The 20,157-nt window shown below is 46.3% G+C and overlaps 1 long non-coding RNA gene across 1 annotated transcript; it reads right to left on the bottom strand.

Annotated features, from left to right (window-relative positions):
• Positions 1-2,028: 2,028 nt before the first annotated feature.
• Positions 2,029-3,321, bottom strand: LOC139056405 (uncharacterized). The gene is made up of 2 exons (XR_011512344.1): positions 3,077-3,321; positions 2,029-2,981 (listed from the first exon to the last, which is right to left on the bottom strand). It is a non-coding gene; the product is annotated as an uncharacterized lncRNA (long non-coding RNA).
• Between the last annotated feature and the right edge of the window lie 16,836 nt (positions 3,322-20,157).

The raw sequence follows: 20,157 nt of genomic DNA, 5'->3' as shown, positions 1-20,157 counted from the left end.
ACCACGTGTTCAATGTGGGACATACAATATAGAAGGTGGCTGCAAGAAATTCTCGACACCGCCATGGTACCGGGAATTTTGGCCTATTTGGTGGTTGGTTGGTCGTTACTTAGTAAAATGACGCAATCCGCTACTTTCCAATCTTGCAGGAAACCACCTAACTTCGCCATTCTTTTGTCATTCTTGTACGACTGCGCCACCTAGGGCTGATCGCCGGAATCGTCGACCGCTCACGTCTGGTTCGCTCGGCAGCAGGTGGCGGGCTAGGTATACGGCGAATCGCGCAAATATAGGTGTTCTGCGGTAAAACTCCCTGAGCAAGAGAACCAGGGTGCACACGTTAAATCCTGTCGTCACGCTGCCACCTCTGCTTGTTTGATATCGTCGTGGTTCACATAGCCAGGACAAAGAGGCCTCTGATGATGGCCTCGTTACCCGCTCTGAGGCGATAGTTGAAAATGTTGGTGGTGAGAGAGAGAGAAGAAACTTCTGGTATTATTTTTATTTTATTACTATCGATGAAGTTCGCAGCGAAGAGTACAATTCTAGTGACGAACCATGCTGCCACATTACGCTTTACATTTTGGGACTAGAACACAAGAGATGCAGTGACTAGGTAGCAGTGCTATTAATGCGTTAGCATTTTTAAGTTACTTCACGCACTCAGGCCGCGGGACGTCTCTCTACGTAATTTGTCTCCAACCGCCTCGATTCCACATATGTGGGTCACAGGCTGGTCCACGGTCGAATGGATTGCGCATAGGGCTGCTGTGCTGAGGGATAAGGGTTGTAAACCAACCATCAGACCAACTTTGGGGTCACCGAGAGTGTGGCGATTTGTACACATTTGCCGCTCTTTCACCCCGGCATGGGTCACTGTAGATGCGGGACTGGGTAAGTGTCGCTGTTCAACTGTACAATGAAACTGTTTGACGCCGACTTGGACCACTGGTTATGGGCCACGCGGACTGCGCTGGTCTTCAATCAACGTCTTTGACGCCAACTTTGGTAACTATATGTTTTTGCCGCTCTACAATGACGAAAGAGATCTTTTAAATGTATCTGATGCTGGGCGGAATCGCACCCACTTCACAACGGTCCCTCAAGGACAGCAGCCCGACGCTTTAGCGAGCTGCGCCATGAATGTACTGGTTACGTGCCGCTGGTCAATGAGCATCTCGCCAACTTATTTATACTGAGTATGTGCCACTAGGTGTGCGGCAAGTCAGCGAACAATAATCAGCATTCGCAGGCACCGGCGCGTCATGCTTCTCGTCTCGGAGGCCACACGCGGGCTTCTTGGCAGCACCACTAGATGGCGCAGCGTGTCCAGAAAGAAGCGGGAAAGAGCCCGGTTTCCGCATGACGCGTTTATCAGCGTTCGCAAATACCGGCACTCTCCGCATTTCGGAGGCCACGCGCAGGCTTCGCGGCGCCGCCGCTAGATGGCGCCAAGTGTTCTGACGAAAGCCTAAAAGAGGAGTCCTGCTGAACGCGTGGCTCCGCCGCGCGTTCACGCTTTCTTGCTCTGGCAGCCCGCGGGTAGCCAGAAGTGGAAAATCGAAACCCAATGAGCGACGCAACAGTTGGTAATGCTTCGTCTGCCACTGCTGCTAAACGAGCAGCTCCAGCAAAGGCTCAGCGCCGCCATCGTGAGGACCCTGTCGTTCAAAATGAAATTCTTCACGATACATCCCGAATCTACGCTCAAAAAGGGAGTATCGTGATCGTCGTTGAATTCTTTTGGCCTGCATCCCTTCGTCCTAGGTCAAGCATGCTCTTGCGAAATAAAATAATTCTTGGGAACTGAACTCCTTTCTCAACAGTTAAAGTAGTTAATGTCTAAAAGTAGCTGACTACAGTAGGTGCTACGCCGAAAATACGACAGAAATATGTGTGGTTGCTGCTTTCACCAAAAGAAGGCTTCTCTGGTTTACATTATTCGAAGAGAGAGGGGTCAAAGTTTTATCGATAAAAGACGCACCACAGGGCACAGTGCGTAATCACACATATTAGTCCGCACCTTAGTACACGCAGTTAACAAACTTTATTTGAACCACGTAAGCATTTCCGGATATGGCCTTTAGAAGAAACTGCAAATTCACAGCACACTTGTCTGACTCCACTCGCCTCTCGCGAGGTTGAACTTCACACTTTCATGTCCATACACCCAGCTGTCAGCCAAAGAAAATGGAACACAAAAACATCGTGAAATATCGGCTAAGTATGAGCAAAAAGGCATTGCCCTTCCCTTTGCCCATTCAAAGGAAACGGTAAGAAGGAATAAAAAAAAAATGCTTATCTTCAAGTTTCCAGGAAAGGCCTTGGCACCGTAAATCAGTCCAAAGCACTCACCACACTGCTTCAGCCGATATTCAAGGCTCAATTAATGGGAGAGGGGACAGCAGAGGAACGCATGCAGAGGTCCGATATGATCCACGGAAGCAGCAGCAAAAACGGGATCACAGGACGTGAAGTTCATGCGCAGCGATCGGCAGCGTGGTGCGCCGCGCTGAAGGTAGCTTTCTGCGGAAACTGTCGCGGGTCGTCCGTGTAGTTGAGTGGTCCCCGTTCGCAGGCAGCCGCCGGCGCCAGCCTGCGGGCTAGCCGTCTCAAATTTTGACCCTGGAGCGTCGGGCTCATACGCCACCCCAGGCTCAAGCTGCCGCCGCGATGCCGGCCTCGTACCAAACATTGTGTCATGCTGACACTCGCCTTCGGTGAAGATGTTCGGGAAAACCAGCTGCTCACCCGGTGGTCGTCGGTCACTCATGGTGCAATCTAGGGCTGCAGTAGACTCGTACTCGTTGAAGTCGTGCGACGTTGGCACTGGGTCTTGCTTCGCAGCGGCAGCCTGGATGCCAAGACACACGGAACGGAAGCAACGCGGCTGCGCGTGCCGCCAGTTGCCCGCTTCTTCGAATAAGCTCTACGTGCTCGTGCCACCACCAGGCTTCGACCGAAGCTCGTTCGCCACGGGCCTAGCAAAAGAAACCAAAGAAAGAAATAAACAACACCGTTGCCCCTCTCGCTCGTTCCTAGCCACAAAGTAAATGTACAGAATAGAGCTTCATACAATAATTAACTCTGGCGCTGGAGTTTTCGGAAATTGCAAGCGGGCTCACATATAAAGAACAAAGAGCGGGCTGGTTCAGCTAACATGGGAATGATGGATTCGCCTAAACTTCGTCCTTCTGGCTTCAAACGGTTTCGTCACTTCGTAAACACATCATTGCAAATTAGGTTTTCTGTCATAACTAATTCAATAAATACAATTAATATCGCCAGAAGACAGGATTCGAAGACACGACGGCAAATTACACAAGCCCGATATTGGAACCATTACGTCAAGTACGTATGTATCCACGCACGGAGGAAGGAAACTTCCTCCTTTCCATCCTCCGTGTATCCATGCGTGTATCGACAAGCGGCATAGGACGAGACGTTCTTGCGGGTACCCTAGCCGTTTGTGCGCAGGCGCGAGTACGAGCGGATGCGAGAGTGAAAATCTGGGGGCTTTTGCTCCTTGAATATATGAGTCTGCCTAGGCACTACGGAGGATGTTTCTTAGCGTTTGTTGTATGCGTTTGGGTCCCCTAGACATGCCGGCATAGCGGAGTGGGGTCGAGTTTACGCTCCGACGCTGGCTGCCCGCGCGGTGAGGCAGTGGACACGGACGCCCCATTTGGTGATCGCTGTGTCTGAAGGTACGTCGGACAGACTTTCTCGCGCTTGCGGCGCTGGTGCTGAGTCCGTCATGCCGGATTAAACCTTTCTTGCCCCTTACGGCGCTCTACCTTCAAAAAAACATCGCTGATTTTTTCGGGGGATAGGTACCGGCTGTAGAGGTCCGGCCTGCTCTCCTAGTGCAGTATCTTCGCTCTTGGCAGGCTTTTCGTATGCTGCTGTCCGCGACTTTTCAGGAGCATGTTTGAGTGGTACCCTCTGAGTTAAATAAACGCACACCGCCTCAGCAACCGCGGTTGAACTTCACTGCCTGATGTCACGCCGTGAGGATTATTGGCTTTGCGTATCGCTCACACTAGCTCAGGTTAGCTTAGGTTTAGGTTATGTTTAGGTTGCTATAGGTTGGTTACGTTAGCGTAAAAGGCGTTAGGGTGGCGCGGCGTATTCTCACAGCGGTTACGCCGTGCAGATTTTTGTCTTTGCGTCTCGGCCACATTTGCTTACGTTAACGTTAGGTCAGGATAGGTTAGGTTAGCATAAGAAACGTTACGATAGCGCGACGTATTCTCATTGCGGTTGCAGGGGCGTCGAGAGTCACCGGCGGCCTTTCAGCCACTGGCGTTCAGACGCGGTTGCTAATGCGTTCTGACTTCTAGATTTTCAATATATGCGGTCCGGCCACTACTACGGTCCCTATCGCTTCCACGGAAACATCTGTGATGTTATTTCCAAGGTACATCGCCGTAAGACGCGAGAAAGCCATGGTCGGGCACGACTGACTTAGCACGAGCGCCGTCAAATGGGGCGTCGGTGCCCGCTGCTTCACCTATTTCACCGCACCGGCAGCCAGCGTCCGAGCGTAAACAAACTCGACCCCACTGCAGCAATGCCGTCACGCCTAGGGACAAAAGCATAGAACGCGTGCTAAGAAACCTCCTCCGTATAGTGCCTAGGAGTCCGCGCTGCGCTGTGTTTTCGCTACTTAGTTCGCGTTGATGCGAGCGGCGGCACGAAGGCCAATTCGCTCGCTGCTGCTGCTGCCGCGTCTCCTCACGACAGCGTTTTGACAGCAAGTTTTCACGTCCTATTCTCCTGCCCGGCACACCTGCCCCCTGCCTCTTGGCGCCTAACCAATCCGCAGCAGTGGGAGGCTGCTTTGTCCAGCACCGAGCCGGAACTCCAACTTCGGCTGGTGAACTGGGCGGAGGACGTCGCGACTAGGCATGGCACGCCACAACCGGCAGCCTGAAGGCCGCCCACAACGCTGCTTTTTTAATTTGTTTTTACTTTTAGCCTTCTCATCAATAAAGTTTTTCACCTGCACCACCTCCGCGATCTTCGAGTCAGACGTGTTCATGTCTGCTGGTGCGCGCGTGACACCATGCTTGTTAATTTAGTTAGTTGGAAAAAGTAACCATCTCCTTAAGGACCCTGTCGTAAAAAACACTTTACCAGATCTCACATAAAGATGAAGATCTATTCGTAATGTCGCGGCGGTATAAAAAAATGTGGCGCTGGATCACTTTCCTAAGAAAGAAAAAATCCTCTATACCTTTCCACAATATTTCTAAGTCAGTCAATAGTGCACTTCCTAGCCATAAATTGGAACTGTCGGGCGCAGTCTTCCCTTACACTGCTGGTTAAGTGTGTTGGTTGGCCTAACACGTTGGTTGGTTCCTGTTTGCGCCGTTGCAGAAATTTTTGAATTTTAAGTTTAGTAGTCTTAGATTAAAAATAGCGGTGCGCCGTGGGACGGCGGGGCAGGAAAAGTGAATTAAATGTTTAGAATTTCTGCATATGGGTGACAGTGTCCCGCAAGAATAGCAGACCCAACATGCTAGTCTGCCAAACTTACTCTAAGTGCCACGGCTGTCTCGGTGGTTTGCGTATGGACCTCCTCCTGGTGACCACGTTGGCTGCGCGCAGGCACTCGTGATGGCCTGCTGCAGTTGGAGTGGCCTGGAAATCATGGCTGTCAATTCATCTTAACGCGACAGCGTTAAGGAGCACGTGTCGCAGTATATCCGGCGTCCAGCGTTGGACGTCGCCTCGGCAAAATAATATTATAACCGAATGGCGAACCATGCATACCCAACCACTTCTCTACCACCAAAGTTGCCCATACCTCGTCTTTCATTCTTTACAAAGTTATTCCTCGGAATGTTGAGAACGGCAGCCCACAAGCAAAACAAAACGAAAACAAAAACGAAAACGTAACGAAATGTAACGAAAAAAACAACAACACACACACACAAACAGCGCTTGTCCTTTACGTTAGCTCTTCTCAGACTGCAATATTAAAAGTGCGAAACAATAACAGGAGATCGACCCACGCAAGAGGCCGCGTTTCTACCAGAAAGCTCGCCTTTGTGCATAGCGTTCGCAGCCAGCGTTTCCCGGTAAAAGTTATGGTTACATAAGCTGCAGTTGCCGGGAAGCATGAAAAGCAGTAAGGGTCTTTGAACGCTATCGCGTTCCACTCTTAAAGGCGATGCTTAAGCGTCCTCCAAATTTTTTAGGTGACGAAAAAAATAAAGCATGCCAATTGTAGCGACAATCATTTTCTATTTTGCTCGGTTTTCTGGTTCTCTCTTCTGTAGTTTCATTGACATTTTCTGTTGATAACTTTTTCTGTCATTTTACAGAAAAAGTTTGTTACATAGATTACTCTCTTACGAGATTGACTTTGGCTCCCTCATGAACTTTTATCGAATACAAGAGACTCAAATGCTGATATGCCGTTGTAACAGATCATACAAGTACAAGCACGCTACATAGAACATATGAGATGTAACAAGACAGACGATGACAAGGCACCCGGCATTATGCGACGCATCCAGGTAGCCATACTCTACCGGTATGCGTAGCTGGGCTCTGAGTGGCATGACTCGCGTGGAGAGCAGCTGTATCTGTTTTCAAAAATTAAGACTAATTGGTTCGCGCATGTAAGATCTACCTGCCTACGCATACGTAGCTGGTGAAACTGCAAACAAATATCATTGAGAAGAACAAAAGGACGAACAAAACTCATTACAGTCACAGCACTGATGACAACATTTTCATTTTATTGTATAAGGAGCAATTCTTTTAAAATCAAGAAAAATTTTGTTTTTCAGCGTAAGCAGAAAAAATACATTTTTTTTTTTGTATATCGAAGAATCTCGGTAAGGTACGGTCCAAAATTCTTCTCTAATGAGAATCCACCGTTTTTCACAAAGTTTTTTTTCTATGTTTTGGTCTAGGGGTCTCAAATGCCTTTCTCGACCTACGTAATAAATGAACACGTGCAGGGTTGCACTAAAGTCATTACAGACACACCGATTTCGGTGGGAAACCGACCCACTTTTAGGGCAGGTCGGTTTCCCGCCAATGGACGTGACGCGCCTCAGCGCCGATCTGCGCTAAAGCGGATCGCGGCTTGGCGTTAACAATACAGGCCTGGGATTGCAGTGCACGGAAACGTTGGTGCTGGCACTAATTAAATGACGTATTTTCCGGAACATATGATGCTGTCCCTTTCAAGCACCAAGAAGAGGTGCATGAAGTGATTTTCGCTCTCGGGTTGAAGACGCCCAGAAAACTTTGGCGCCGGTCTGCCAGTAAAAGCTGCCAAGAAACGGTAACTGGCTCAGTGATAAACGTTAGAAGGCACGAGAGAAAGCTCACATCACGCGAAAACTGAATGCAAATATTTGTGCATCGAAGCGACAACACAGCCTCAATTTTAAAAACCACTCGAATTTATTCTCGAGATGCCTCGTCAACGATATATATGGATCGTATTATGTGAATGAAATGAAGCACTGCAAAGTTTCCGAACGTCAATGAGCATGCAACAGCATGGATTGCTGTTGGAGGTTAGGCAGATTCAGCGTTTTCAGTACTACCAAGGGCGTACTTTGTCTGCTAGGACTGCAATGTCACTGACCGCGCCAACGCAGGCGCCCTACCTTCCCGAGAAAGCTGCATGTATACGTTTAGATACACCGCGTAGATGAACGTGATGCGGCTTGTTCTCATTATACGGCACCAGAGCGAGTAGCCTCGTGGAACGAAACGTTTCTATGACCCACGTTTCCCTTCTTCCGCCTGGGTCATACCGAGTCGAACGAGCAAACTATGCTGTATCGTGTGTGCCTCTGCGTCGCGGTCGAAGTTATGTGCATTTTCTATTATTTGGACGGCTGACATTTCTGTACCTGATACGGCTGTGCTGAGATGATGAGACGTCGCGCTTTCTTGACGTCTCTTCTCGTTACACTGCTAAAAGCTGATTGCTTAGCGATGTATTAGACAACTATATCACACGTTCGCACATTATAAAAACAAACATTTTTCGGAAAGTTATCCGAGCCTGCGCTAATATGGCCGCTAGTGCGTTAGTTCATTTGCAGAGGTCTGTATGGTCCTGTAGCATTCCCTTTGATAGTGCTGCATACACCTTCTGCTTTGTGTGACCGATTTCGCTTGGCCTACTCTTGCTTGTCTTTTGCCTTTTCCATTCTCTCTACATCCCTTTAGCTCCGGAGTTTGAACAGAGGTTTGCTCTATCTTCCCGTCTCTTCCGTTGTGCCTTGATCCCTGCATCGTTTAACTAGTAGTATAGACAACACGTTGTGACACTTTACCGCTGCAGAACTTACGAGCTAGCTCAGAACAGGGCTTGCTCTCTCCGTTTCATTACTCTGCGGTGTGCGGTGTCGTGCTATCGTCGTCGCATATCGTATTTTCACCGTCATACCGCATACCGTCACCGCATACCGACATTTTCACCGTGTCGGCGCTGTCAAGCTGTCGTTGTCGTCACCACCGTATTTATTTTCATGCTTTCATCATTGTATACAGTCCGGGGCCTTTGCAGAAGATTGAGGGGGTTTTGCACAAGGCTGAGGACGTTGAAGGTAGTCGGCGGCAGCCACTGGCGCAGCTACTATATCGCAGACAACGAGTTCAGAGCCGCAGAAATAGCTGAAGTGCCTACATTCGTTGACTGAATGACGGGTTCTACGCATCCTAGAGCAACGCAGGGGCTATGAAAGACACCGTAATGGAGAGCTACGGATTAATTCTGACCTCTCAGGGGTTATTAAGGATGCACCCAAAATTTAGTCCACGAGCGTTGTTGCATTCCGCACACATTGCAATGCGGTCGCCGCGCCCGGAGCTCTAAAACACGGTCTCGTGGTCAGCAATACAACGGAATAGCCACTAATCCATCGCAGTGGTTGCAAGGTGCTCAAAAGAAACTACGTTGGGTAGACTTGGCTGCCTATGTTTTGCCTACTTCCTCCATCTCTCTTTGTTCCCTGAACAACAACAACAAAAAAATACTGGACGAAAAACAAGAAGAAAGTGGCATGGAGGAAAGAAGTAACGAATGGAAAGGAAGTTGCCTGAGAAATAACAGATGCAGCAAAATTCTCGACACACGGGTTCTTTGTCTCCGAAGAACTGCTTATGGGCTTCGGCGTCGTCATTGTTCTTGATAGCATGCGAACAGGTGGTCGTTACGCGGGATTGTTTCCTCCTCTTCTTGTTTTTACTTCATTTTTTATGACACTGAACAGGGCTCTTGCATGCAATGTGCACCCTTAACATTCGCGAATGGTATAAGGAAGAACATAAAGGAAATAAAAGCACGAATTATTATATCATGCAGCAGAGAAAAGCTGCAGGAGCTTTCGACGGCAGTTGACAGAGAAATTAGCGTCTCTGAGGCAGGTGCGGATCCATGGTTGTCTCCGGGGGGATGGTGCTAATCAATGCATACAGAAACGGGGGGGGGGGAGGGAGTATCCCCCCTCCCTCCACTCTCGTACCGTTAGTACTTTGAGGGATTTCGATTTCATTTCTGCGTTATATGTAAGTCCTGTTATTGGACCATCTAAGCCTTATCTATCGTCAGGCTGGTTGCTCCGAAAACTCCAAGTTAGTGAGGATTGTATCTTTCAGCATGAAAAAGCGTGGCCACACATATCTTGTCAACTTCATCATTCTGACAGCACAATTCTTGGTTCTAATAAACTTACTATACGTACTAAGCGTCAAGGTAATACCTTGAAAGTGTTGTGAAGCATGTGGGAGTCAAAATAATCCACAAGCTGTAGCATTGCCTTCCTATTACCCGGTAATATGTGGACCACAGATGGAGTTGTTAACGTGATGCGCCCATGTGTTGCCTTTCTTTTTTCGCCGTCGTTTAACGCTCCTTCAAAAATATCCATGTACCTAGGAGCCCAATTTTCAAGCCCTCTGCCGTTATGTCTTTTGTGCTTGTAAACGGTGACTGTATTATACGGTGACTACATTCTAAGAGCCGCAAAATATTTATTTCTAAAGTGATTAAAGTCAAATGTATTCGTATGCGCTCTCGGGCAGCATCGACCTAGCAACGCTTAACCACAGCACGCCGATTCGCTCCCACTCTTGTCGATCAGCCACAGCGGCAACGGCAGAGGCTGTAGCCGGAAATCGCTGCGTTGAAAAGAGAGCCTTTCCAGCAGAGCATGCCCTGTGCCGTTGCACAAGTGCCGTTCACTGGCATTTCTTTGAATAACAGCGCATGCACATACAGATAACGGTACTGTTCACTTCTTCATTAATTATTTATCAACTGCAAAGCGATTTACCAGCACAACACAAAAAGCGCGTCACTCAGAAAGCCAATTGATTCTGTCGATTTATACTTAGCATGTGGCGTTATCGTAACCGTTGTGGAAAGTACAGATGTTATGCGGTGTCTTGTCAAGAACGCGTAGCCATAGTCAGGTGTTATCGCTCTGCCAGCATACACTGTGTACTGCTGACAGGAGGACGAAAATTAAGGTTGGCGCAATTGCAGTGTGCTAGGAGTATGACATTGTTGAGGTAATAGATTAATTGCTGTGAAAATGGAGCTCAGATCACTGAATGAAGAGAGGGCCACCCCAAGCGAATCAGCTGTACCATGCTTGATAGAGTCATTGACGTTTCATGTTTCAAAACAACACGAAGAGGTTCTATGAGATGCCGTATAGTTTAAGGCTGCAGATTAATTCTGCCCACTATAGGTGTTCATTAGCATGCAGTCAAAATTCAGGGCGTGGGCAGCGTTGTTGTATATTTCACCCGCTTCTGAATGTAGCCGCTGCGACCGGTAATTGAAATGCTGCTTTACGGGTCTTACGTTTGGTGTAAGTGAACCAGTGCTTAGCAAAAGGCTATATACAGTGTGTCTATATTTACATCGGACACTTTTTATAAAAAAGGCCCGCAAAAGTTACTCGAATTATGTCACGTTATAGACGAGCTATGTGCCCCGGAGGTCACTGTTTGCAAGAAATATCAAAGCAATTCATTTACTTAATAAACTAAGTTTATTATTTACTTCATATTTGAAAAAATTACGGCACATGCTTATAGTGGAAACAGGAAGTATATTCTCATCAAAGTCTGGTTCCGTGTTTCTACATTTCAAAACGGCCATGTAGACTGAAATAACGGGCATCAAATTATTCGTTCAATTTACCGGGTTACGCAAGGGGAACCGTAAAACACGGAGCTCTCTGCCCAATCCTTGTATGACACAAAAGCGTGACGTAACACGGAACTGCCGCCCAACTTCCGTCTTCCTACGATATTCTGCCCTTCGGCGCTGTGCGCCAATCACGATTGGATGCCTTCAGTCACTTCAGCAGCTGGGGCGAGACAGATCGCTTTATCGCGCCCTATTAGCCCCGAGAAAGAGGAATGGCGCCCTCTCGCGAGTGACGTCACGGCCAGGACGCCGCTCGCTCCGGCTCGCTCGGCTGCCGCGCGCGCTCGTTCCCTTCGTGTATGCTTGGGGTATAGGTGGCTCGAGCCGTGCGTATTGAACAATAAGTCGGCTTCTTTCAGCTGCAATACCTTAACCACAGTTTCTTCATCAAAAGCGTGTGAGTCGAGAAACTTTGCGGCTTGGATATCGCAAGCTAAGCAGCGTTAAAGGGGTCTACTAGGTTTTGCAATGCATATATGCGCCGTGTCTATCGGTAAATTTTGACTAAATAAAGAATATCTGCAAATTCAACGCGCGAAGTTGTGTATGATGCTTCGCTAAACACTTAACATTCCTTTAGTATTTAGCTATGAGAGGTATTGCATTTTACGTGGAAGAAAAATTTGGTAATTGGCGTCAACATGTTATCCGATGTTAGAAAGACACTGCCCAGCGAAGCTGTCATCATGATTCCTATTACTCTGGTGTGTTGTTCTATTCAAATATGGCCATTCATTAATGCGTAAAAAAATAGTTAGGCGCGCATTTCTTATGAAAATGTTTGCTGCTACTTTCATCCCCCTCTGAAACAGGCCTCCAAAAAACGAATTGCTCATGGCTGCTAACACGACGGCGTGTCATGTAGAGTATTTACATAGTTAATTCACAAACACCATAGTAGCAATCACCTGAGAGAAAAGTTTCGTTGTTTAGATCTACAGCCACTCAATTGAAAGTGATGAAATGTATCATAGTGGCCCTCAGTAGCCTTTATCGACAATATGGCACACCCCTGATCACGTAACGGTAGCAATCGACTGTCCGTATTGCGAGGCACGCTATGTTCGCGAAACCCATCAGTTCACTTCAACTTCGAATTAAAACCATAAAGCATTTTTTTACAGCGCCAACTGGAATGGCTAAAGTATTCTCGAGCTACTACTACGCAGCTTAGATTGCCTACAAAAGGAAAATTCAAGCACCTTTTGTCTCACCATGTCTCGATCCAGCGTTATTTAATTATACAAACGGATAACTATTCGCTTCGTCGGTACTTAAAAGAGAACCTTGCAGGCTAATTTAAGTTTGCTCCAATCCAATCGCAAACATTCATAAAGAAAGCACCACAAGCCTTGCATATACTTTCACTTGATTTCTGACCCTCCACAGGGGGAATTTTGATATCTTCAATATGTCCCATACTACTAGTCATTGACGCTTCGACTGCTTTCTGGCTGCAGCTATGTGGTCCAGCAGGCATACTTCACTAAAAAAATTGGGCCGAGCAACATGTGTCAGTTTGCCAAACAGATTCGTCATGTATATTCCTCAAGCAACAAGCACCAGTAAATTTCTCAAGTGAGTTTGATTTGATTTGATTTATTAATTTCCATTTACACACACACATGTACAGAGGAGTGGTAAATGGAGGTGGATGAGGGAAAAAAGCCGCACAGACGCGGCTTGAGGTAATCTCACCCTCTTAGGTACAATATGGCTGCATGGGGTAACACATCAAGCGCCATATAAATTACATTTATATAGTGGCCATAAAACATTGCAGTTATACAATATATGAAAGCACAGTGAAATATTTCCACGATAACAATGCAAAACACACTGCGGCATTGAAATAAATAAATGATATACACTTGGTAACATAGACAAAAAAAGAGGAACATAACATGCATTATTAATCATTAACAAACCCACTCTAAAGAGGTGAGTTGAACGTGTAGCACGGAAAAGGGAATATATATTGGTACATTCCTATTTGTACTCTGTAAATAGCTGTAAGCCTTCATTAACTTTACTTCAAATTTCCGCCGCTTAAAAAAAATAAACACGTGAAGAACCGCCTAATGTTGACAAGCAGTTAAAGAAGCAAGTGAGGCGTGTAGAATCTAAGCTCCAGTATTAGTTAAGTCACCGTGCTACTGCCGAGCGTTTCTGTGAGGAAATGCAAAAATTCGATATTATACCATGAACTACTCGTCGTGAGCAAACCTGTTTTAGCGGAATAAAATCAACGTAACTGCTGTAGAAGTCATATATAGCCAGCTTTGTGACATACTTGTTGCACCGCGGCAGGTATGGTATCATAACTGGATTCCTATAGGCTATGTTTTTGCGATTGTCTATCCGCGTATGAAAAACCCGCAATGGGCTGGTCTGCGTCGCTTCGGCTGGCACTGTAGCGTTGCCTTCGAGAGCTGCATTGTTGTCTAAGAAATTAGCTCTTTGAATAAATGTTCGCAAAGGAAGACGTCATAAAAATATATTTGAGACGGCCACCATAAGTATACAAGCAGAGAGAACGAGGGCGAACAAACGAAAACACCGCAGAAAGCGCCCGTACAACGCCCGAACTGTAGCAGACGACAGGCGCGAGTCCCCGCCCTGACGTCACGCGAGCGGCGCTCGCAGCGCCGCTCGTGTTCGTTCTCGGGGCTAATGGCCAAGCTTCATATTACGCCGTCCTTCTATAGACCTTTTCATCGGGCGAGGAGGAAAGGACGCACGGCGAGCCTTTCCTCCTCTCTGGCTTGGGCGATCCGGCGCGGCGCTGCTTGAAAGTATTGCTGTCGCGTGCTACGGAACGATTTCGAGATGTTTTAGATCGTACTTTGTGAAATTCACGCAATGTCCATTCATATAAGCTCGTCAGGGAAGCCTATCGGTGCATCGGTAATTACACTACGCGCAAATATATCTTGGGGGCGCAAACATGTGACGCGCATTATCAGCCGCGGTGTGTGTATGTGTTGTGAACTGTTTTGCGTATATCGGTTTTAATTCAACGAAGAAAACTGGTGTCTTTATTACCACTATGAAATGGTAAATCAGCTTACTATCTGATCGCTTGTCGTAGCGACTGAAATATAAAACATAAGAGCGCATGCTCGCACGTGTACGGCCAACCTGAGGCAACTACGAAACATCCAAGCGGCAGGCGCTATCAAATATTTGTGATACACCGGCATCGTTCTCCCGCACTTCAAGTCAAGTAGGCTTGAAATCACTGTCTACGCTAGCCTTCCTGCATGAGGCCGATGGCGCTGCTCAACAGAGCGACCAGTGCGGCTGGCGAACCAGCATGATACATATATAAGCTATGTGCTTCGGCATTGCCTTTTTGTCCTGTAAAGCCATGATATATGAAAGGGATCGCATAAAGACAATGCGACGGCTATTCTTGAGGACAAAATTTCCGTAATAAGTGTGAGTGCGTCGTAGAGAACGGAACGAACACTCAAAAAAAAAAAGTCGGTTATCGTCCTTTTTCCTGAAAAAGAGAGAAAACGGGCTAACGCCGCAATATGACCTCGCATAGTCACGCCGCACACTGTTTATAGATCTATAAACGTTGATGCCGTATGCTTGGACCATGCGCTATATAGAACAAAGATATCTGTAATCCAGCACCTATCACTGCTTAGGTCGCTCACGCAATTCGTAAATGGTCGCTTTTCTGGACAGGTATGCTGCTATTACTAGCCAAAACTATTTTATTCATGGGCGGAAACCTCATCCATCGAACCAAGTAGTCATGCAATGTAACCAGCAGCGAACAGTTTGAACGCTTGTCAAAGTATAACAGCACATACCGTAGCAGAACGGTACCCACGCTGTTACGATCGTCGCGTATGTTACATGGCTCCTAAACAGCAGCTTAGAACCAAGGAAGAATACCGCTATAAAGTGACATTAGTGAATGGAACATTCAGAAATATACAGTTTATCTCCGAGGCTGATTGTAGGCTCAAATATGCGCGCACACATCGCGCTGCGTGCTCCATCCGACACAACGCCAGCAAAAACAAAAACAAAAAAAAATGCCGGCCATGCCGAATTGAACCACTTCCACACGTCTCACAGAACCGTTTACCACGTAGAAGATGCACGACATACTAAATAGATAGCACGAACGGAAAAACAAACGCCCAGAAACTACCGCCGAACGTATACCTGCCGTGCAAGACGGAGCGCTCGCCCAAGCCAGCATGCCGACTGCCCATAGATGGCGCCACTGCGTAGCAATATAGAAGCAGGAAGAATTGGGAAGCTTACCAGCAGGTATGCGGCCTGTAGGGTGGGCAACACAGGAACAAAGAAGGTCAAGCGGAAAGTCAGAGAGGCTGAAATAATCTCATGGGTGGCGGCAATGGAAAAGAAACCTGCCATGAGTAACTACTTAAGAGGAAAAAAAACGAAATCAAGAACGACACCACTTATGATAACTCAAAGGGAAAGCTCATTACTTTTCGAAGCGAGATCGGGATGTCTTATAACACGCACCTATAAAGCGAGATATAAGAAAGAAGAAGAAGCATGTGCTTGCTGCGGTAAAGCTAGGGAAACGACGGAGCATGTTTTATTAGAATGTGAAGACGTCTACCCAGCGGTTGATTTAGGCACCACTCGCCTCCTTGAAGCGCTTGATGTTCAGCGGGAGCAGTGGTAAAGCAAACATGTCCGCAATAGGCATTAGGAAGAGGCGATTGGAGGAGTGGTGGAAGAAAAGTAGGGAAATGACAAGAGACGGAGACGTACAAAAGCACAGTTCGCAATAGGGGAGCAGAAAATTTGGGCGTGGTAGTTCATAGTGTTTTTTTTTTCATTGTTTAACCTAGGTAGGACATTAGGCAGTATAATAGCAAGAGCTTGGTGGCGCAACCCACCACCCCGTTCCAAAGGGGACGCTCATAACATCCATCCATCCCATCCAAAAACGGTGTATACGACAGAGGCGGATTGCACTGCGAGGCGTACTCCGCAGGGCTGGGTGCGTAATCAGGTAAATTGAACGGATAATTCGTCCTCATTTATTTCAGCTTGCACGGTCGTTTTGAAATCTAAAAACAGAGAAGTAGAATTTTATGACGATTGCCTCCAACTTTCCAATAGAACCTTTTGCGGTAAAGTTTGTAACTAAGGAATTAAATAATGTAATTAGTTTCTAGCGAATAAACTATTTTGCTGTTTCGTGTGTGTTAGTGATGTCCACCTGGCCAGTGGCCAGACAATAATTCTTACTGACGTGATTTGAGTAACTTCTGTGGGCGTTTTAAAGACTAAAGAGAGTTCTAAGTAAAAAAAAATAATGGATAAATATATACATATATATGAATGAGAAGAAAGGAAACCTGGGGCCAAATTTTTATTAGTCATAGCATAAGAGGCCAACAACGGCTCGTTTGTTGGCTACTTATGACTATATACATATATAATCATATGATAACAAACCAACAAATTAAAACACCAAGGAAAACATAGGGGATATTACTTCTACTTACTAACTGAATCAAAGAAATGATAAAATAATGGAAATGAAAGTGGATGAAAAAACAACTGGCCGCAGGTGGGATACGAACCTACGTCTTCGTATTACGCGTACGATGCTCTGCTGTGCCGTTTTCTCACCCACTTTCTTGGGTATTAAGAAAGCATGACGAACTAATCATGGGATTGTTAGCCATCGCCACCACTCGCAAATCTTGGCGGCGGATGTGGAACATCCTTTCTGCCGCAGGCGTCACGAGTACGTGATCTATTTGGGTGACGGCACCTGCATGGTGCAGCTACCTGGTGGCTACCTGGTGGCATGCTGAGTCTTTTACATGTATCCATAAACTGCAGATATGCATATCAGATCCCTACGAGCATTTTAAAAATTCAATTATTTTAGACAACACGCACATATGCAATACTGACATTATCTCAAATACTACTAAGCAGCTGGGACACATATTTGTTGAGTATACTCGCAGGGTAAAATAAGTAGATCATGTGGACAGCTCCAGCTTTTCTCGAGCACCGAATATTTTGCTGTACAAGCAAGAGAACCCACCCCATTAGTGTAACATATGTTGTACAGCACACTAATCTGTGCTTTAATTTACCAAGTGAGATGAGTTACATTTATGGCTCATTCAGTCAAATCACACTGCAAGCTGCATTCATCAATCTTCTATTGGATTTTGCAAATGTTTAATCAAACATGTTTCCCTGTCACGTAGATATGCCATGGCAAGCTCGTCTGTGTGTTCCAAAGGCCAAATTTAAGCTCTGAATTAAAGAAGGCATTTCTAGTCAGAAACAACAAGCAAAAATGGTGAATGCATAGTATCAGAAGCTCAAGGTACAGAAATTATGAGAAGTCCCGTATGATTTTAAGGAAAGAATGGTATTTGAAAATGCAAGACTCTTTAGTGGAGGTCAAGCAAGTCAATATAGGTAGAATACTCTGCAAAATTATGCGAGTAATGGGATAGCAAACAATGGGTCAGGAAATGCGTTGTTGTTCTGCAAAACAAAAGCTGATGATTGTCGTTACATCAGTCACTTTAGCATCATGAGACTGCTGCTTGATAAATTCAGAAACAAACCAAACAACAAGCGACGCAAAAATAATAATAAAACAATTTAATGATGCTCTCTCCGCACTGGGATAAATAAAAAGAAACGGATCACATCTAATGTGGTCATATCAGACACCTTGTGAAACACTAAAGGAAAAATTCAGTATCGAGCTATGGCACTTTCCGCATAGATGTGGGGGCCTTGCACCTATACTGATAGTTACTACTGCATTTAGAAATTGCAAGCATTCATGGAGGCAAAGATAATTCTTTAAATTTTTGGCTACCACTTCAAATGCCTCCACCAAGTGTTACAATGCTGCACGCAGTCATACTAAGGATCTCACAGCAACACCTGCAGGTAAAAAGCAAAAGCAGTCAAAGTGCTGGTGCATTCTGGACACTATCTTTGAAAACGTTTAGGCAAGAACTGTGCAAGGAGCAGGCATAAGAACTGCATTTATTTCCATAATTCCACATTTGGGGGGGGGGGATAACCTTATCTTTTTGCTTAGGCAATGCCTACACCTAGCCACAGCAGCTCTCTCATGCAGACTCCGCAAGCCAAGAGGCTGTGGAGGCAAATGCAGGTCAGAGGCAAGAAGCAATAGCACTGGTATTGACATTCAACCAAATTTTTTTCTTTTTCTTACGTTTAGGCAGCCAGCACACCTCGAACAGCCACCTTGACTGCGGATTTGTCACCCTAGTCGCCAAGGAAGCATTTAAGGGAAAGCGATAGGCAATGTACACAGCCACTTCTCGATGTAAACGATATTGTTTCGCTCGGATAACTCCTACGCCTCGCCACGCCAGCTCACCTGTGCAGACTCCATCAACAAAGATGCCGTGGAGGCACGTGCAGGTCAGAGGCAAGAAGCAGTGGCAATTGAGTTTGACATTCACCCAGTTTCTTTCTTTTTCTTACGCTGAGGCAGCCAGCACACCTCGAACAGCCACCTTGACTGCGGGTGTGTCAGCAGATTCCTGTTGTACATATGCTCATAATAAACTTCAGTAAACTTGAACTTGATATTAAACTTGAAGGCAAATGGGACATTTACGCATTGCTTTTTTTGAAAATTTAGTGCACACATAAAATATATGTTATACTTTGCAGTGCTACCGAACGTATTTTGAAGCTTCCGTCTATAGTTTTCACCTTTAATTACGTATGTGTTGTGTGGCCGTCAATGCAGCTTATGTTGTAGCAGCTGCTTTCTCTGTGTATTGCACACTGCATTAAGCTTGTGATATCCACATGTGCAAAAGGCCTATACTTCTCTCAGAGATACAAAATAAGGTTTTATGTCGTTTTCAGTGTTACAATAAAAAATAAAGGTAAACAATTCCATCGTGGAATTTTGTTTATTACAGTAATTCCTATGAGATTTATTGACAAGTTGACAACTTGAACTGGTCAATCCGTCATGGGAAGGAATTGTATGTATACGTATAAAAAAAAGGGGTATATGTGTGTGTGTTTCTAGGGGGGGGGGGATATAGGATTAGGGCGGTACGAAAAAACGTACCAACACTGTCCTCTAGACCCATTTCTTTAAGGTAACGTAACAAAGCGTATTATGCATAAAGTTCATACAACTAACTCTGATATTACTACATACGCCAGGCGACGCGAGCTACATATGCCCTAACTCGCATTTCCGGCTGCACCGGATGCCCTCCATATTATACTGGTTAATCGTGCTCATTGCACCGAGGCAAAAGAAAGATCATGGGCGCAGGTGCCTTTAGAGTATCTCGACCTTGCGAGGCACCGCTGCGCGTGCCAGGGGAGCTGTCCGTGCGAACACTCCATGGCACACACCTGCCTCGGAGGCCCCAACCTACGTACCGTTCTGCTTCGAGCTTTGATCCCCCAACTGTCCCTTGGGTGCCTGTAGTTCCTGCGCCGCCTAATTTATAATAATCTCGGGTGCTCTCCTGACACTGCTGTTTGTCGGTTACATGTGCCCTACAGCTGGATCAGTACTTGTAAAAAAAAAGATCTATCGTCGCAACGAGAAAAGCACCCCACAACGAAAAAAGCAACCAGCGACTTCTGCAACATACCGCGCCCGTGCGAAGTGAATTACGGAACCCCAACGAGGAATCTGACCACAGCTTCGAGCTCCTAACTAGTAACCTCGTCGAGTGACACCCCTGCAACAGGCGTGACCGCTGAAAACCGCGTACCACCGGAAACTTCAACAGGATCATCCTTCTATTGCATAACTGCCACCTGCACGGCCACCATTGACCACACCCACACCATCCCGCAACATAGAATAAACAACCAACTTATAAAGCCCAAACACACGGCTGCCCGCGCACCACATCACCACACTACAAGCGAGACGCCATGCTGCTACG

Source organism: Dermacentor albipictus, chromosome 1 (genome assembly GCF_038994185.2).
Source record: "Dermacentor albipictus isolate Rhodes 1998 colony chromosome 1, USDA_Dalb.pri_finalv2, whole genome shotgun sequence".
NCBI lineage: Eukaryota > Metazoa > Arthropoda > Arachnida > Ixodida > Ixodidae > Dermacentor > Dermacentor albipictus.
The sequence above is the reverse complement of the archived record's forward strand: the minus strand, read 5'-3'. Positions and strand labels throughout refer to the sequence as shown.